An 18,192-nucleotide genomic window follows, 5' to 3' on the forward strand; every position below is an offset into this window, starting at 1 on the left:
AAAAAAAATAATAATTTCCAATGCTATCCATCGAACTTTTCTAAGAGATCACCTCAAATACAACATACGAATGAAAGAAAAAACTGCCCCGATGGCGACCACAACGTGACTATAGACTTAAGATGACATTTACTACTTGGCCACATCAATCAGACATTTACAATTCCATTCTGTTTCCAGATACCTAAGTGAGAGTGATTGCACTCTGAGCATCATTACCCAACTTTCTCCTATAGGTTATAATCCATGAAACAATTATCAAATTTTTGTATACATATTTAAAATTGATTTATTTTATTAAAAACAAATGTAGATGAATCATATCATAATTCAATATAAAAGAACTAATCGATAAAATCATGAAATGTAATAGTGAATTGTTACATTGTTAATAATACAATAGACCTATCTACTTCATTACTGAGAAATAAGGAATCTGCTATTTCGATACAGAATTTGAGTTTGAATTCGATCTACCGCATCGTAATTTTTTAATTGATAGTTCAAATATTACTGATATTTCTATATAGAATATTTGATCAAGTGAATAAATAAGAAATATAGAAATGAACCTTTATTATAAATATTTCTCGATTATAGGAGACAACATTTGGTCGATTGATTAATAGTCACTAATAGTCTAACTCAGAATTTCCTTTATAGATAATTAGTTTAGTAGATTTACAATTTTAACCAATACAAAAGCAGTTATGAATATACGCACTTTTCATTAATATATTAATAAATATCACGGAATTCATAAAGTTTAATCGGTTTTATTTATATTAATTAATTATATAATTAATCCCTGTTGTATTAGGCTTGTTAAGTTATTTTTATAAAGAAAATTGAAATTTACTTAAATGTATTTCTGGTTAGTTAAATTAATAGGAAAAAGGGGATAAGAGACTGACTTTGTAACTTGATTTTGTTAATTAATTAGAAAATTCTTATACATGTATACAGCATTGTATTATAAAATGAAGTCTTGTGAATTAAAGGTTACTTTACTTTTCATTACAGAATTATATTTAGATCACATTTAAATTATATTTAAAACAATTGAGTATGTTAATTAATTGCTTTAGATGATAATTTCGTATGCGATTAAATTGCACAACTAGTACATATTAAATATATAAACCTACTCAGTTTTCTCTAAAGTAAAATGTAATTTTAAACGACTTTTGAAAGATTATTATTATTATTATGCTTGTTATTATTATAATCTCTAATAAAATAAAGAAAAAATATATATATTTTTCAATTGCTAACTTAAAACAGAATTGATAGTAACATCATTCTTGGAAAGTAAGTTATCAATATTAAAGGATATTCCTGATATAATTGACGTCATTCTAATATTTTAACCATGCTTTCCTGTTTGTGATTCCAATTTAATACAAAAATATATCGTTTTTATAATAGAATCTTTAATTTTTTTTAATATTGCAAAGTATATTTTAATGCATTTATTATAATTATATAATTAAATTGTCATTAAACTCATTAATGTATTTTTCACGTGGATTTATAAAGTAAAAACTGTTTATATTAAAAAAAAATAATCTACGTTTTTTTTTATATTTTCCAAAAGCATATTGAAAATTTAAATTATTCCATTAAAACACAATAAAATAATTATATTTCTATTAATAATTTATTTTAATTGTATTCTTTTTAAAAATGAATACGAAAGTTTTAATAGAAAATTTTGTTTTTATTTTATAATTTAGATGTTAAGCGAATGAAATGTAAATATTTTTATTTGTATTTTATGCATATTATAAATGTCTGTTTATATGATTTTAAAGGTTTAAAAATAGCATTAAAAAAATCAGCGAAACATTTTCAGATTTGAAACTAAATGTATCCAAACGGAAATTATTTACTTAAATAAAGGAAAAGGAAACCAGTATGAAAATGTTAATGTTAAATTTGGTTTGATCGATATTCTAATTTCCTTATCTTTACTTTTATATATATATATATAAAGGAATATAAGTTTCTATTAAAAGAAACTATTCTGATATGAGTGATAAATAAATAGTACGCTCGATTATTCAATATATAATGGAAAAAATTAATAATAATATTATATAATATATATGTACATAAATACAACTGAAAACAATAAGTGTGACATACATAAAAACAATTTAATGCCTCAGTTAGCGGCGCCATCTATTGTGAATTCATGAGAAGAAAAATCATGCTATAATGTTATTTATTATCATTTTCAGACAATAAAAAGCTCACTGTATTACTTTCAACGTTATAAACTCATATAAGCATTATAAATGAAACTAATAAACTAATTGCTTAGACTACTATTATACAAAATAAAGATATTCGGTTTTTTAAAAGAAAAAATAAAAATTTTAAATCTTTCTGAAGTCGAAGTGGATTTTCACGATGAAGAATTTTTTAAAAATTTCATTTGAAATATTTCTCTTTCCTTTATTTCCTTCCAAAGCCTGTGAAAGTGTACGTTGATAACGGAAATTTTCTTGCAATACAATGGCATCAAAGAACTTCAATATCTCTCGTGATATGCATCGATGAAAGAATCTCTTTATTAGAAATTTATAGGTTTTTCTCAGATTTTAGATATTTATCTTATTTGTATCTTATGAAGTGGTGATGATGATAATATTTTATTTATTTATTACTATTTAAAAAAAAAGGTTCTAATAGTTATCATAATTTGTATTTATATTTACTACTAGGTGTGTTAAGAGAGACAAGGCTTTTTTACATCTTTATTTCTGGTTCTTCCATATGCCGATACGCGTTGTAAATATATGTAAATAGGCAATTTTAAACGAAGTGTCCATGTATCAATACCACCCATTAGATAAAAATTAATTTTATATTGATGTAAACAGTTTTAATTGCCTGGACAGTTAGAATAAAAAAGAATACATTCATTAAATATGTGATTATTTCAGTTTCTAAGAACCATTTACCATCGGATAACCTACTTATTTTTTTCTATTATTGATTTTGTAAATCATTTTCCAAATAAATTCTCTTCTTTAAACATTATTAAATATCTAGTTCATAAGAAAATAGAAAATTTATAAATCGATATAAACCTATTTAAATACTATAATCAGAATTATGAATATATTCTTAGTATAAGCTAAATTAGTCAGCTTAATCAATGAGTTAATTTTTTTCTTGAATCTTTCAGTTTGAATGTAAAAAAATCAATAACGTAGAACCAGAATTGCTGCGAGGATTCTCATTTTGTTATCATTTAAATTAATTTTAAAGGAAGGGTGTGTCTACTATTATTTTACTTTCTAGAGCATTGTTTCCCAACGTGGGGCCCACGCCCCACAGGTGGGCAATTTGATTTTTAAGGGGGGAAATTCGAAAATGGACTCGTTCGAAGTTTAAGTTAACCATATAGCCGCTGTATGCTATATTTATTGTAAATATTGATTTAAGTTAGTTTTAGTTTTCTCTGTTCTTTGTTTCCCTTTCCTTTTAGAACTTTCCTTTATAACCCTTTTCCCTTGGGGTGGGATTAACAATTCTGGGAACCACTGAGAACAAAGAGATGAACGAAGCCCTGATGCCGGTGAAAGAGGAGAAAGGACATTCTTTGCCCAGACCTTGAGGTGGACAGACATGAGTTGTGGTGTTCCAGGTCGCATTTGGCAACGACTGGAAAGTGCAAGAGACTTTGATGAAAGGATCAGGTTTTATCGTGGTTACGACAAAATAGTGTGGCAATTAAGTGTATATGTTAGGGAGACATAAGAATTTTAAAAAGGCTTAGGTGGGGCATAGCACAAAAAAGGTTGGAAAACACTGTTCTAGAGTACACATTAAATTACACGCTAAAACGATAAATATACTAAAAACAACAATATATTGTACCGTATTTTCATTAAAAATAAAAGTACAAAAATTATTTCGATTTAATTTTAATTTATGAAGCATTTTAATGCTTTATAAAAAAAAAAGTCACTTCCAGATCTGTATGTTTTATATATCCAGAATCAATTACCTGTTTAAAAACAATAGTTTCAACTGTATATCCATACTGTGGATAAACAATGACTGATAGAAGTACAACATATCTTGTGAATTTTCCTTAAATACAAATACTTTCAGAACGCTAATTAAGGCATTACTGTTGTATTAGATAAAATATACTACAGGTATATATATCTCGAGGGATTATCTAATCTTTTTTGGACTGTCGAATATATATATATATATATATATATATATATATAAATTTTATAAAAATTTTATATGTAATGATTAAAAAAATTGATATATGCCTAAGCTTTAGACATTCAAAATTATGCATAGAAAAATGATGCAGATCAATATTTAATTTAAAAAGGTATAAGTGGATTATAAAATTTTGCAAAAATACAAATTTATGTAAATTGAATTGAAATTAAATAATTTACTTTATGAATAATTACAATAATAACGTAAAATAATCTACCGATATATATATCCAATTAAAATTATTCGGCTGCAATTTGAAAAAATTGTACACCTATAAATTCCCATTGTCGTCCGTCAGTCTGTCCATTTTTAATCTCGAGAATATTGATAGATATATGCAATTAGAGAACAGATCTGGACACCGTAGGAGCAAGAGGCCCTTATTAACAATATAATAAATTCCGATACTGACCGAAAGTCCCGTTATTTTAATTCTTAAATTTTTCCTCAAAAGAGTTGGAATGTTAGATAGATAACTGGCACGATTCTATTGTTAAAGGAAAAGTATGATATACAGGGGCAAGCCACTACTAATTTGAGGTGAAGAGCATATATTTTAAATTAAATAATAAAAAAATACGATTAAAAATTGAAACTCGGCATTGTGACAATGTCAAACAAATAATTGCTCGTAGTTTTTATTTCTTCTACAGATTGTTAATTGTTTATTTGAAAAAAGAAATTTACAATGCCGCATCTCCTTACACAAAATTACACGATATTAAATCAAAAACAATAATTTTACTGGATTTCTTTTTTTAAAAATCTCTAAACTAAAGAAATATCACAATTAAAATTGGTTTGATTGTCGCGAAGTAAAGGATTTTCTTATTGTCTCAAGGGATTTGGGTTCTCGCGATTCGAATAGGTTAGGTTAGGTTTGTTATATTGTATTTTTAATTTGCAATTGAAACTGATGTTTTGTTACCCATTCATTCTAATTAATCCAGATTAATCCAAAATGAACAAAATTTAGAATTGTTACTTAGTTTCGTACGAAAGGATCTAGTCTAATTCAAAGATAAATAATTTATTTTTAAACACGAATTTATAAAAGAAATATTACTGAAATAAATAAACGATTATTGAAATCTGAAACATCATTTAACTTACAGAAATATTCGATTGAAAACAAATAAATAATACAGTTCAAGTATTGTAAATTTTAATATCATATCTATGAATCTGTAATTTCCTGCTTCTAGACAAAATGAATAGACAAGAAAAATTATTTCCTAATAAGCTGTGACTAATGCAATATTAATTGTAATTTATGGAAAAAAAGTACTTTTTTCCGACCTTTTATTTTTCCCGGGAAACGGATGTTTAAATTTATTTCCGATTCCTAGGAATTTTTGAGTTTTTTTTTTAACAGGAAAGTCTCTTTTTATTTTCACTTTTTCCACCATTTGTACTGATTTTATCTCCACGTTTGTCATTGATCTAATACAATAGCAAATGTCAGTTAAACAAATGGCATTAAACAGCCGAAAAATTATTTTCAAATTGTCTAGAAAACAAGAATTTACTTATACTGTATAGCTTGTGATATAATTTGCTTCAAATGCAGATTGCCAAGTGTCTATCAAAAGTCACAATCTTTTAACTATTGCTACGGATTGTTAGCGCTGCAATGTGTGATACAACGAATCTTTGTTTTTGATTGTGGTAAAGTGAAGAGAACACATACAGATACTGAACAATAAAACACGACATAATGGAGAGTACTCTTTTTGTCTATGTTGTTATTTTAGAAATTGCTTTATTGCGCCCTAGACAATTTCAATACAAAATGAGTGTGTCAAAGAGAAGCAAAACTTATAAATTATAAGACGAATGGAAATAAAATTTTCTTTTATTATGGTGAATGAAGTTATGGTGACCTTAGTGCAGAGGCTTTAGTCTTTTCCTGAGGAAGGCTATGTGAGCTGTAAAGGATAATGACAAAACATGTCAGTGTAAACAAACTACGCGTATCAGGCCTTGAGTAGCCTTATAGTAGGTTGAGCTCCTGCCTTAGCGTCTTTAGCAAAAAGAAAGGTAATCCAATTACCGTGGAATAAATAAACACAGTACTCCCTCTTGTATTGTATGTTTAGCATCCGCTATAAGGCTACGTTTATACTGATGAGAGAAATGCGAGAGAAGAGGGGAAAACCAAGAGAACCAAGCTCACTCGCTTACAGGATTACTCTCCTTGTCTTCTTTCTAGTTACGTTCGTGCAAAATTAGAAAGTCCGATGAAGTTTACAACGAAATAAAGTTAAAGAAAAGTAAAACGAAAAAGAAACGAAACTACTTTATTAACATTTCCTTCCTTTTATTTATACTTCCCTAATTTATTATTATTATATTTTTTCGGCTTTTTGGGAATTTTCTTTACGTTCGACAGATTGCCGGCGTGCTACATCGTCGCCATTTTACTGATGCCCTTGCAAAAAAACGAGTTTTGAGGTTGCCGGCCTAACGAGAGAAAATTACCGTATCCGTTCCTTGAAATCATCGTACAGTATTTCACTTAAAATTATCGTAGTATAGCTATCTCGATCAAGGTCCATAAACGCGAAGTCAGGACAATAATGTTCCTTATAGAGCCGCCATATTGGTTCCTTAGTTTTAAAGTCAATATTTCATGCAGTAAACTGTAAGTTCCTTCGAGTTCAAGCCACGGAATTCCTTTTATAATTTCAAATAAAGTATCTTTTCGTTTAGAGGTTACTTTGACATGTAATTAAATGCTTTAACTAAATAGGTTTCAAAATAAAAAGCTATGTCAATGGTTTATACGATACAAGGATAATTTTATTTAGTTTTGAAATGCAAAATTAGAGAAGAAATTTGGAATTTTGTTAAAATAAGAATATATTTAATTTTCTATATTCCCATGCAGTTTTTCATTATACGAACTACAAATAGGAGCATCATAATAAACATTTTTATAAAATAAAATTAGATTAAGTTAAAAGAAAGCCTTTCTCTCAAACTGTACAATGAAGTAAATCTTCAAAAGTGTTTGCAAGAGATAATAAGAGTTCCTAAATGAAGGAAGTTATACATATAAACTAAATTTAATTATTTTTATACAGAATTAAATAAGCATATTTATAAAAATTTATTAAACAGTAGACAATACTAAGAAATAGAAAAATCAACTTCATTTATTTTGTTGTCTATTTTATAATAAAATGATTATTAAGAAACACAATTAATCATTTAAAGATATGTAATCTGTATTATATTCTCAATTATTATAAAATATTAATTTAAACGATTGAAAGTTTTCATTTCAATTACTGTATTTTATTTTAAATTTTAAAGTATGTTTCCAATCCACAAACAACGTATTATAACAGATTTATTCTGTTTAATAAATCATATTATGTTGTTATACAACCTGTTAGAAAACAAACTTTATTACAAACACGGGCAACAGATTGGTACTAATCCAAGAAAAAATGTTTTAATATTCTAATTACAAACACTATTAACCAATTGAATAACCCGAACTTCTTCAGTCAAAACTTTGTACTGGATTCTGTAAATACAGTACAAAGACACTACATTTTATTTCTAAATTGAAAAAGTGAATGATATTAGCTTTTGTAGTAGAAGGGTAGATTTTATTTTGAAATTCAAAATCTGAAACTTCTTTAATGAATTTATTTAAAAATACGTTGTAAAAATACACAGTATTAAAGACCAATACGAATACAGTATTCTTGTCTTTTCTGTCGTCCTCTTTCATCATCATAGGAACATGATCCACATAGTGGAGTCGACCTTTCTTTTTAGGCTACTTCCCTTGCCTATATTTATGTAAATCAGGTATAATTCTTTAACGAAGATTAACAGATTACAGTACAAAGATATATTCTATTTACCATATGCAGTTTTCATCCATTTTATCATTTTTAGTGAAGATTTTGGGCATTATAGTATTGTGTACATGGCTAGATTTTGCTTACAAACTCTGAAGCAAATTCATCGTCTGTGTTTTACTGTTCGGTTTAAGATGAACATTACTGTTCATCTTAAACCGAAGTTAAAGTTTAAAGTTTTATCTTAAAGTTTTATCCATAAAGTTTTATCCACTAAATTTAAAATTTACCAAATATTGTAACTAGAAATATAATGTAAAACAAAGAGATGACATATCGACATTTATTTATGATATTTAAAATAATTCACACATTTATTCTTATGTTCAGCAGCAATTTTCTGTCGTCTACACTTTTAACTTTAAATTGTGACTCCTCGAAATGTATCGAAAAAATTCAGTTACCTTAGATTACGAAAGTTATTGCAAACATTTTGTAAATTTATATTTTCAACATTATTTTATCCACTAATCTCACATAGCCTCGAATTCTCAGTTGTTTACACTTGACTCTTCTGCAATATTGAAGCTATTTAACTCTTCTGGTTTTTTTCAGAGAGAAAAAGGGAACAATCTCACGCCTTTTGCAGACGAAATTTGACAATTCGGTGCCAAACACCAAATCATTTAATCCAGTTAATTGAGATCGATAAAAACAAAGCCATATTCATTATACAAAAAAACATATACACCATCACAAAGGAACCAATATGGCGACTGCTGCAATGCATTATGGTATCGTATCCAGACCTCGAGTTTATAGACTTTGATCTCGATCCGCTACATTTACGCCCTATACCAAACATTTAACTAGATTTCCAATGTCGGAATTCTTAAACTTTTTATCTGTGACTCATTCTTACAAAAGTATTTTTAGACACTACTTCATAATGAAGTTTTTACTTCTTTCTTAAAATATGTTGTACAAAACAAACCTTGAATAGACATAATCTAAAAATTTAATTTTTTTCAAATAATTTCAACTTTAACATAACCAGAAGAAAGAAATACTCACGAAACCCAGAAACGGACAATTAATTACTGCACAAATATGGAATTCCAATTGCACAATTCAAAATTTCCATAATGAATTTTGTGTCCAGTTGCACTGACCTATATTTTGTACATGTAGAAGCATAATGGCATTTCGACAGAATGTTTATTTGTACAAATTTTCTTTGCACATCAATTTGAACATTTTATCAGTTGGTTTAAAAGTATAGCAGTTAGCAGTCTCGAAAAGTATGCAAAAGATGAGCATTTTTATATATAAATTAAAGACGTAGTTCGATTATTTAATGCGCGAGTGTATTAACATGACCTTATATTTGCAGTCCTTTTAACGCGGCCACTGATTTTTTATTGCAAGAACCCCTTTGACATTACTCGTAGGGCCTACTCAGTGTAAGCAATACCACTGGGTGTGGTCTCATTAGGGAGAAAATTCGCTTCATAATAGTATAAAGCTATTCATCAAATTTACGTATGCCTAAGTGAAGAAAAAATTATTCATGCATTCTTATTGGTACAGTATGATATAGAATTTCTAAGCTGTTCCTTAAAACATCAAGGCTTAATGGTTTTTCAAATAACCAAAAGTCTTAATTTATCACTTTCTGATGTGTTTGAATAGCACAACATTTAGTACGTAACTCTACTATTCAACGTCGAATCAGAGCTCCCAAAAGGTGACTTGGTTGCACTCGGGACTAACTTGACTTTCAAAACAAGGAATGGGGTTTTGGTCAGCATAAGATGAAGTTGCATGGGTCAATCGACAAATATCGTTTACTAGTTTCTTTTATATTTGCAGATTAGGCTAGAATTCACGAATTTTCTGTTGTTTGGGACCCATTGGGGATTAGAAAAAGGGCAACCGAGACGAAAAGGGGAGCACTCGCCCCAAGTACCCCAATGTACGGGCGCCTCTGAGTGACAATTTAAATAAATCACTTTCTTTACAATAACATAATTATCGAATATCAATTACAGAACATTTCATCACGCAAAGGAGTCTTCATAATCCGATTTACACTACTTAAATCCGTGTAAAGGATGTATTTTAAATCGAATTACGAGTCCTGAAAGTATTGTTTTTTTTAGTGAGTTTAAATACTACTGTTATATAAACAGTCTTTTTTAAGGTCAAGTCTATATAATAGTAGTAATTATACTCCCTAAAAATGTAAACCACAATATTATTATTGAATATAAACGTACTTTATCAACAAACAATATAAGCCTACTTTGAAATATTATTAAAACTTTTCCTGTTTGATCTAAAACATATAATTACCGATAAAATTACTGTTGTTAATGCGTTTCTTAATATTTTACGTGTTTCTCAATATGTCTGTAAAAAATTTAATGTTTTTTGCTTCAGTATTATATTATTTCCCAAGTTTCGAATTAGATAAAAATATCTGAAAAATTAATTAATAAAATGTAAGTTTTATGACCTGTTGAAAAACTATTATATATTTATTTAAGTTTTATGACCTGTTTAAGTAAATCAAGTTAAAAATTAATAGAAAAATTTATTATATGATTCTAGTATTTAAATAGTTATTTTATATAATGAAAATCTATTTTGAAAAGCAGATTTAACAAATAACAGGTGTTTGGAAATCATATTCATTACAGAAACCGCAAATATATTTTGACGAATCACGGGGCTTGTTATAAATAGCCCATTTATTTTCGAATAAATTGAGTAATTATTTTCAAAAAAATATTATAATCTACAATACGAAATCTCAGAATTATCGTATGCTTTACTTTTCGAGATTGTAAGTATTTATTTATTGTTATTTAATTTATCATCTTACGTTTGTGTACAGAAAATGTATTACAAAGTTCTATTATCTAATTAAAATATTTAAATAAATTTAATAGTTTGTATCTTTTTAAAATGTTTTTAACAAAATTTATGCTTTAATACTGATTTCCCCCTTGTTAAATAATAATATAATAACGATGTAGCACATTAGTAGATCATACTTAACACTTGTTTAAGTAATTTTAACAATATCTTATATAGTAAAAAGTACTTTTTTTTTGCACATTTTGAGGATGTATTCATAGAAAATATTCATTATAAAAAAGAAAAAAAATCGCTATAATTAAGAGCCATTTTTCTTATGTATAAAGTACTATACACGAACGTAAGATGTTTCGTTTTTATGCGTAAATTCTCAAGGTATTTATGCATCTCAAAGGTGGGGGAAAAACATTTCATACATCATAACACGATTCTTATAGCGTTGTTAAGTCATAAAATCATTTTCACAACAAACAGCGCAATAAAAAATAAATTACTTCATATTAATGGTTAATAATATTTATACGAAGAAATTCAAGATTATTTCCTTTATAATATAAATAATTAATCTTATAAATATAATAATTATTATGTTTAATGTTTGAAAGATTCATAACGCGTTGTTTCAGCGCCATAAATCTTTGTTTACGGTCACAATTATTGTTAAAACATTTTTATCATCCGCAAGTGTCAACGTAATGTTATTGCGGATTAATTATATTAATTGCGAAAGAAAATAACCAGTGACGGAAGGAAAAGGCTGAATGATCATCAATATTTTAAAATGAGATATTACGTCTTAAATCTTATCTTTATATTCTCACTGTGGCGTTAAATTCGCGAAACATTGACAGAGCGCCAAGCCTTGATTGCGCTCTGTCAATGTTTACAGAATGAAGATTTGCACGTCATTTATCTTAATGTTAAGAATTTTTTTATGCACAAATGCTTCAAATTGTACAAATAAACGTTTTTTTTCACGTTCAAAAAGAATAGAAAGCTATCTATGCCATAATATAGCGGAAAATAGTGCCATGTTATGCATAGAAACTGTGGAAAAGTTAGATATCGAGTTAATCATTGACAAATTTACTCAACGAAAGAGTCGAAGAAACCCAATCAATAACGAGTAAAATTTATTTGTTGGAAATTTGAATTGTTATGGTTTTTTTAATAATAAGAAACAAAGTATTATTAATTTTTTAAAGTTAGATTTTTGATATTTATTTAATGAAACTGAATTCGTTTAATTATTACTTATCGTTATTAAACTAAAATAATGATAAACAATTGGCTAATACATATTACGTAGTCCTCAATTATTCAAGAATAGATTGTCTAATTTATATTATCTAATTGATCTGTTAGAAATATATATCGATATATATTTCAAATAGAAATAAATGAAAAGACGATAGAAAAAGTAAACAATATCTTGGCATATTGATAGACGATAAACTCAGATACGATAGACACATAGACAATCTAAGACTGTCGTAAGTTCACCGGAATTATAAGAAAAACACAAGACTTTTTAAAATATTAATACGGTTAAACGACTATATCACCCTTGCATCGAATCAAAAATCCAATACGGTATTGTCATCTGGGAACCGCGACCAATTATATCGTAAACCGCCTACAAATACAACAAAATCGTCTTATGAGATATATTTAACCAATAAACCACTGTCCCTGAAGACTATATATTGCTTCCCTGTGTATCTTATAACGTTAAAACGTACAAGGTCATCCGCTAAAAAACATTGAAAAAAATACTGTTTCAAAAGAAGTTCTATTGTCTCTTTAACAGTAATGTTATTTATCAACATTACTACAATAGGCCTATAGCAAAATTAATAGTTAAATAACTGAATTGTATTTAGTTTTGAGTTGTGGGTTTTTTTTCTTTTTTTATTATCGTTATTGTTCCTCTGTTTGGCTACGTTTTATATATGTATTTATTTGACACTTGGAAAAGGCCAATGGTCATAGTGTCGTCTAAGATTAAAGATTAACACAAACGTCGATTAAATAATTATGCATAATTTTCAAAAAATGTAACCTCTTGTATTGATCTTTTCTCCCTTCTATAAATATAGAAAACATTTTTCTTAGAAAAATGCAATTATTGTGTGTTTAAATTACATTTGCTTCCTTCGCGACTAATAATAACAACTGGTAATAATAACAAGTAACAAGACAAGTAATGAGGAAAGTAAACATATAAATTCAACGATACTCCAAAGTAAATGGAAAATTGGAAGAAGAAAATTAGAAAAATAAGTTAAATCCATGTTCTGTATACTATTTTTTTGGTAATTTTTGCCATAGATTAAAGCAGGGATGGGTAGTACGCGACATACGTACTATATACGGCTAACTCCGGCCCACAGCCACGAACACGAGTAATTTGGGCCAAGGTTGTTTTCAAGTGTTTTCTTATTAATAAAATCAATTGTATATATACAAATATATTTAAATATTACATAATACAAATCAAGTCTTATAAACAGTAATAAGTTATTTCCCAACTGTTTTACATAACAGATAAAAAGTATAGCAATCGGCTAAAAAATAATCTATAAGATTTTTACAGGCTCGGGACCTTGAAACGTCAGGAAATGCAAAGTTGAGATTTTTCTGTATGTCTGGATGTTAGTGTATGGGAAAGGTGTGATTTCGTTCATCCACTTTGAAGCCTAATAACTCCCTTTATAGCCATTTACCTTTATAACTGTTGAACACAATATTTTCATTTCTTTACATCACTTATATTATCTGTTACGTATTAGTGTTGGGAGAAAATAGAATAATGCCGCGCCCCTAAGAAAAATTAAAATAACACACTCAAATTTATACAAACATCAAAACTTTATTAGTAAAATATGTTTAAAGAATCTTTCACAATTTCATTTTTTATTTCAAATGCTTATCCATCGAGCGGAATGCCCAACCATTTCGGGTATTACCTACCGCTCAGTGGTTAAACCTGCTTGTTTGCTGGTTTAACAGCATATTATAAATCAAACGAAAAGCAGGAATATTAAGCTAAATATATGTAGTTTATACACATAATGATTAAAATTAATAATTTAAAATAAACATGCGCTCATCCGCAGTTGAAATTTGCAAAATTTTCTAGATCATCTCAAAAACAAGATACGAATGAAAGAAAAAACCCTGCCTCTGATGGCGACCAAAACGTGACTATAGACCTACGATGACATTTACTAACCTGGCCACATCAGACAGACATTAACAATTCCATTCTGTTTCGATATGCCTTAGTGAGCGTGATTGCACTCTGAACGTCATAGCCGAACGTCCCCCTAATACGATTTTAGCATAAGTTCTTAACCTGTGTACAGTACAGTATGCCAACATATTATACCTTGCAACCTTGCACAGTATTTATTATGTAAGTTCAGGAAGTTTTCGAACAACTATAACCGAGTAGGCCACTGTCGCTTCTGTATCCGAAGGTGTTTATTCTGTCTTTTTTGTACTGCATTTAGTGTACCCCTTGGCATTTGTATACGAGCGGTTCGATGTTTATTTCGTTGAAATCTAACACTTTCGTCTACGTGTGGTTTGCCTCTTATTTTTTTCTCTGATTGCTTTAAAACAGTTTTTCGAAAGTTCATTAGCTATCAGATTACTTATTGCTTCTAAATACTTCTAATTTAATTTATCATTTTATTTGTCTACAGAAATTGGAAAATAAGGTTTTATTTCAGATAAATTTCTAGCTATATTTTTTATTTTTGTGTCAAGAGAATATGGCTAACCTATAGCCACACGAAAAGATTTTCTCCTCTTGCTCGTATAACGGAAAAGTTTTCATAAACACTTGCATTATTACTCTTATCACCTTTTAAAGAATTATTTTCACATGCATTACTATTACATTCATCTTCATTATCTACGGAAATACGTTTTCCTTTGCTATTGTATTCTAATTCAAATTGCTCTCATTGTCTGATGGCACTTAGTTGTGCAAATGTGCCTACCTGTGACTGAGTGGACAGAACCACTGAACACTGGTTGTTGGTGTGAGTTCGCGCCTCACCGATGGACTGATCACGTAGAGTTTTTCGTGTTTTTTCATCTATCTAACGCCTAGGCCAGCTTTTCAAAAAACATCTTTCTGAGAGGCAACCTACCTGTTTGAAGATTGCCTTAGTGCTGCATTTCCTTATTCTGTCAATACTATTCTATTTCTTCAATCAATTCTAGCACAAAATTTAACCATGCTTTAGAGATAATTTTGAGGACACTTCTATGTTGTTTTGTAAACAATACAAATTATCACATGGCAAAAAACATATTAAATTGTAAAACATAGTTTTACAATATAAAATTAAATTATATTTCTATGAAGACAATGAACAGTTTATTCAATAGCGGTCGTAATTGATTGTCTGGATTGCCGTATGATACTGTGTTTCAAGGATACCAAATTTGCAACATGTACTCGATAAACCTTAGCCACATTATTGAAATATCCGTTTGCAGCGTAACATTTTGCACGAAAGTGGGTACAATTGAAGTTACTACAAAAAAGTTGAACATCTACAGTATCTTTGGCCTTCATATAGCATATCACATGCCCATTGGGAATTGTTTATATATATACAATTATATATATATCCTTGGATAGATATAAGAAAAACATATATCCAAGGATAAATATAGCTGTGAATCTACGCTAGGCTAGCTTTGAGGAATGCAACGGAATCTGCTGGAAAACATGAGGGTTTCTGTGGCACAAATTCGACAAATACTGCTTTACACGAAATGCACTTTCAGCAACGATGGCATAATGGCCATTGTTGCTGATAAGCATGATCGTAGCTGAATGACAATCAACAGTTTTGGCCACTGTTATATCTGGAACATGGCTGCAACGCGTGTACTTATACAAAGGAATCTACTTATTCGTTGTTTGCAATGAGTCTTGCAACTACAGTAATTTGTTTTTAGAGAAATGTCTTCCGCATGTCCCGAAATGGCATCATACGAGATTTAGTTGCATTCCAACAGTTAAACATCTCTCCAGAGTTGAATACAAGTACTTTAATTACAATCGTCCGGGATATATAAATAATATATTATATAAAATAATAAAAGTACATTCTTTTGTTAATTATAACAATTTAATTATAAAAAGCAGCATATTACTTTTCAAAATTAAATAAAATTAATTAGATTATTTTTATTTAATCTATTTAAAATAACTAAACAAAAACCCATTAAATATTCGGTTTGATCAGAATAAGGCTTGTCAATTAGTTCGATGTCACGGTCTCATTCATACTGAATAAAATCTCTAAATTTATGTATACACATAAATATGTAAATGAGGATGTTTGTTTGTTTGCTATACACTCTCAGGCCGTTAGACCAATTGCTACGAATCTCGGCAGTTACGTTCATATACCTCTAACTTAGACAATGTCGTACATCTCACCCCAAAATATCGATTGAATTTCTATAAATTAATTAATTTCTTTCTACATTCGATTTTCTGATTTACACGTAGCGTCATCTATTAGCAAAAAAATTAAACTAAATATAATTCTTACAATTTTTGTAAGAATTAATTCACTTAATTACTGCGATAATGATATAGCGCAAACTAGACGCGATATACGGTATCATTACTGAGACAGGTAGCATATAGCACTTGCCTGCGTGGAATCGAAAGTGTTTAAGCCTGTGAAAACCTGTGAATAACCTGTATCGTCAGTGTTTAATTTTCCACATCTAACAACTCGGGTTTTTTTTATATCTGAACGATACTTTCTTAATTCTATTAAGCGCTCGCTAGTAGCCCAGTGTATAAAAACTATCGAACTCTGGTAGTTAACCGTGGGTTCGGGCATGGCAAACGGGCCGATTACGTGGAGTTTTCCGGGTTTTCTTCATGTTAGTAACACCTAAATAGTGTCCAGCATTCCATAAAAATGTTTCTGGGATCGGCAGATGGCTAATTATTTATTATTAACGAGCGATTATTTATGGTGGCATCGTCACAATGCCGGGCTGCAACTTTTCGTAACAATGTTCTCAATTCTTTTAGTGGGGGTCTTGCCCCTGTAAATCATACTTTTCCCGTTAGCAATTGAATCGTGCCGGTTATCTGTCTAACTCTTTTCAGGGAAATTTTTGAATTGAAATAACGTGACCTTCGGTTTGCATCGGAAGTTCGTCTTTAGTTAATCGGGCCTCTCACCCCTAAGATTTCCATATCCGGTCTCGACTTTTATCTAACTAACTCCGTTCTTGAGATTAAGGAAGGACAGTCAGATAAGAGAAATTTATAAGCTACAATTTTTTAAAATTGTAGCTACAATTTTTCTATAAACGAGAACATATTTCCCATATACTTGATACAATCTGTTGCCGAAATATAAACACTTTATCATCACACAAAAGCAATTATTCTCGCATTTTTACAAAATTTTTTATTTATTTATTTAAACAAGTCTTATATGAAGTCTTTCGGACGTTAAGGTTAGCAACTTCGATTACGTGCCATCACAACCTATCCAACACGGATCACTTTTCAAATATTAATAGTACACCGGTATTAATTAATAGTCGTTGACCATCCTGTTTTCCGGGAGGAGGTCAACGACTACTTTTAGTCGAATTACTTCGACCCCCTTCCGCCACAGTTCTGGCATTCGAATAAGAAAATTACGTAATATAAGATTACCGGCGAGCACAAAATGTGTCTTAAGCGATTTTCGAGGGTGCCGTTCTTCGCGAAATTTGATTGGTTGGCAGATTACCATTTCATATTCGGCTGTGAATGGCACAGTTTCTTAGAGTTGACATTAGGAAAAAATATAATATCTGAAAAAATTGAAGATATATTTTCAATTGGTGCCTACTTGACCAATGAAACTGCCATTTCGTACAGCGATAAACGTGACAATGGTAGGCTGAAATAACCAAACTCTTTATATGGCTTTCGTTTTAATGTTCGTTATAGTATACTATTTGATTTATATAGCTACAAAGGTTATCTTACGTAAGGATTTATCACACCGAGTGCCTAATCTAACACAATTTAAAGAATTTTTTAAATCTATTAGATTGGTCATCAGTGTGATAAACACTCACGTAAGATAACCTTTATAGTTAAATAATTAAATACTATAATGTAATATAATAGAAGAGTTAACCAAGCGCGTGATATTAACAAGCGATATTACCAACAGATACA

Source organism: Centruroides vittatus, unplaced genomic scaffold, assembly GCF_030686945.1.
Source record: "Centruroides vittatus isolate TY-2023 unplaced genomic scaffold, ASM3068694v2 contig_1457, whole genome shotgun sequence".
Taxonomy (NCBI): domain Eukaryota; kingdom Metazoa; phylum Arthropoda; class Arachnida; order Scorpiones; family Buthidae; genus Centruroides; species Centruroides vittatus.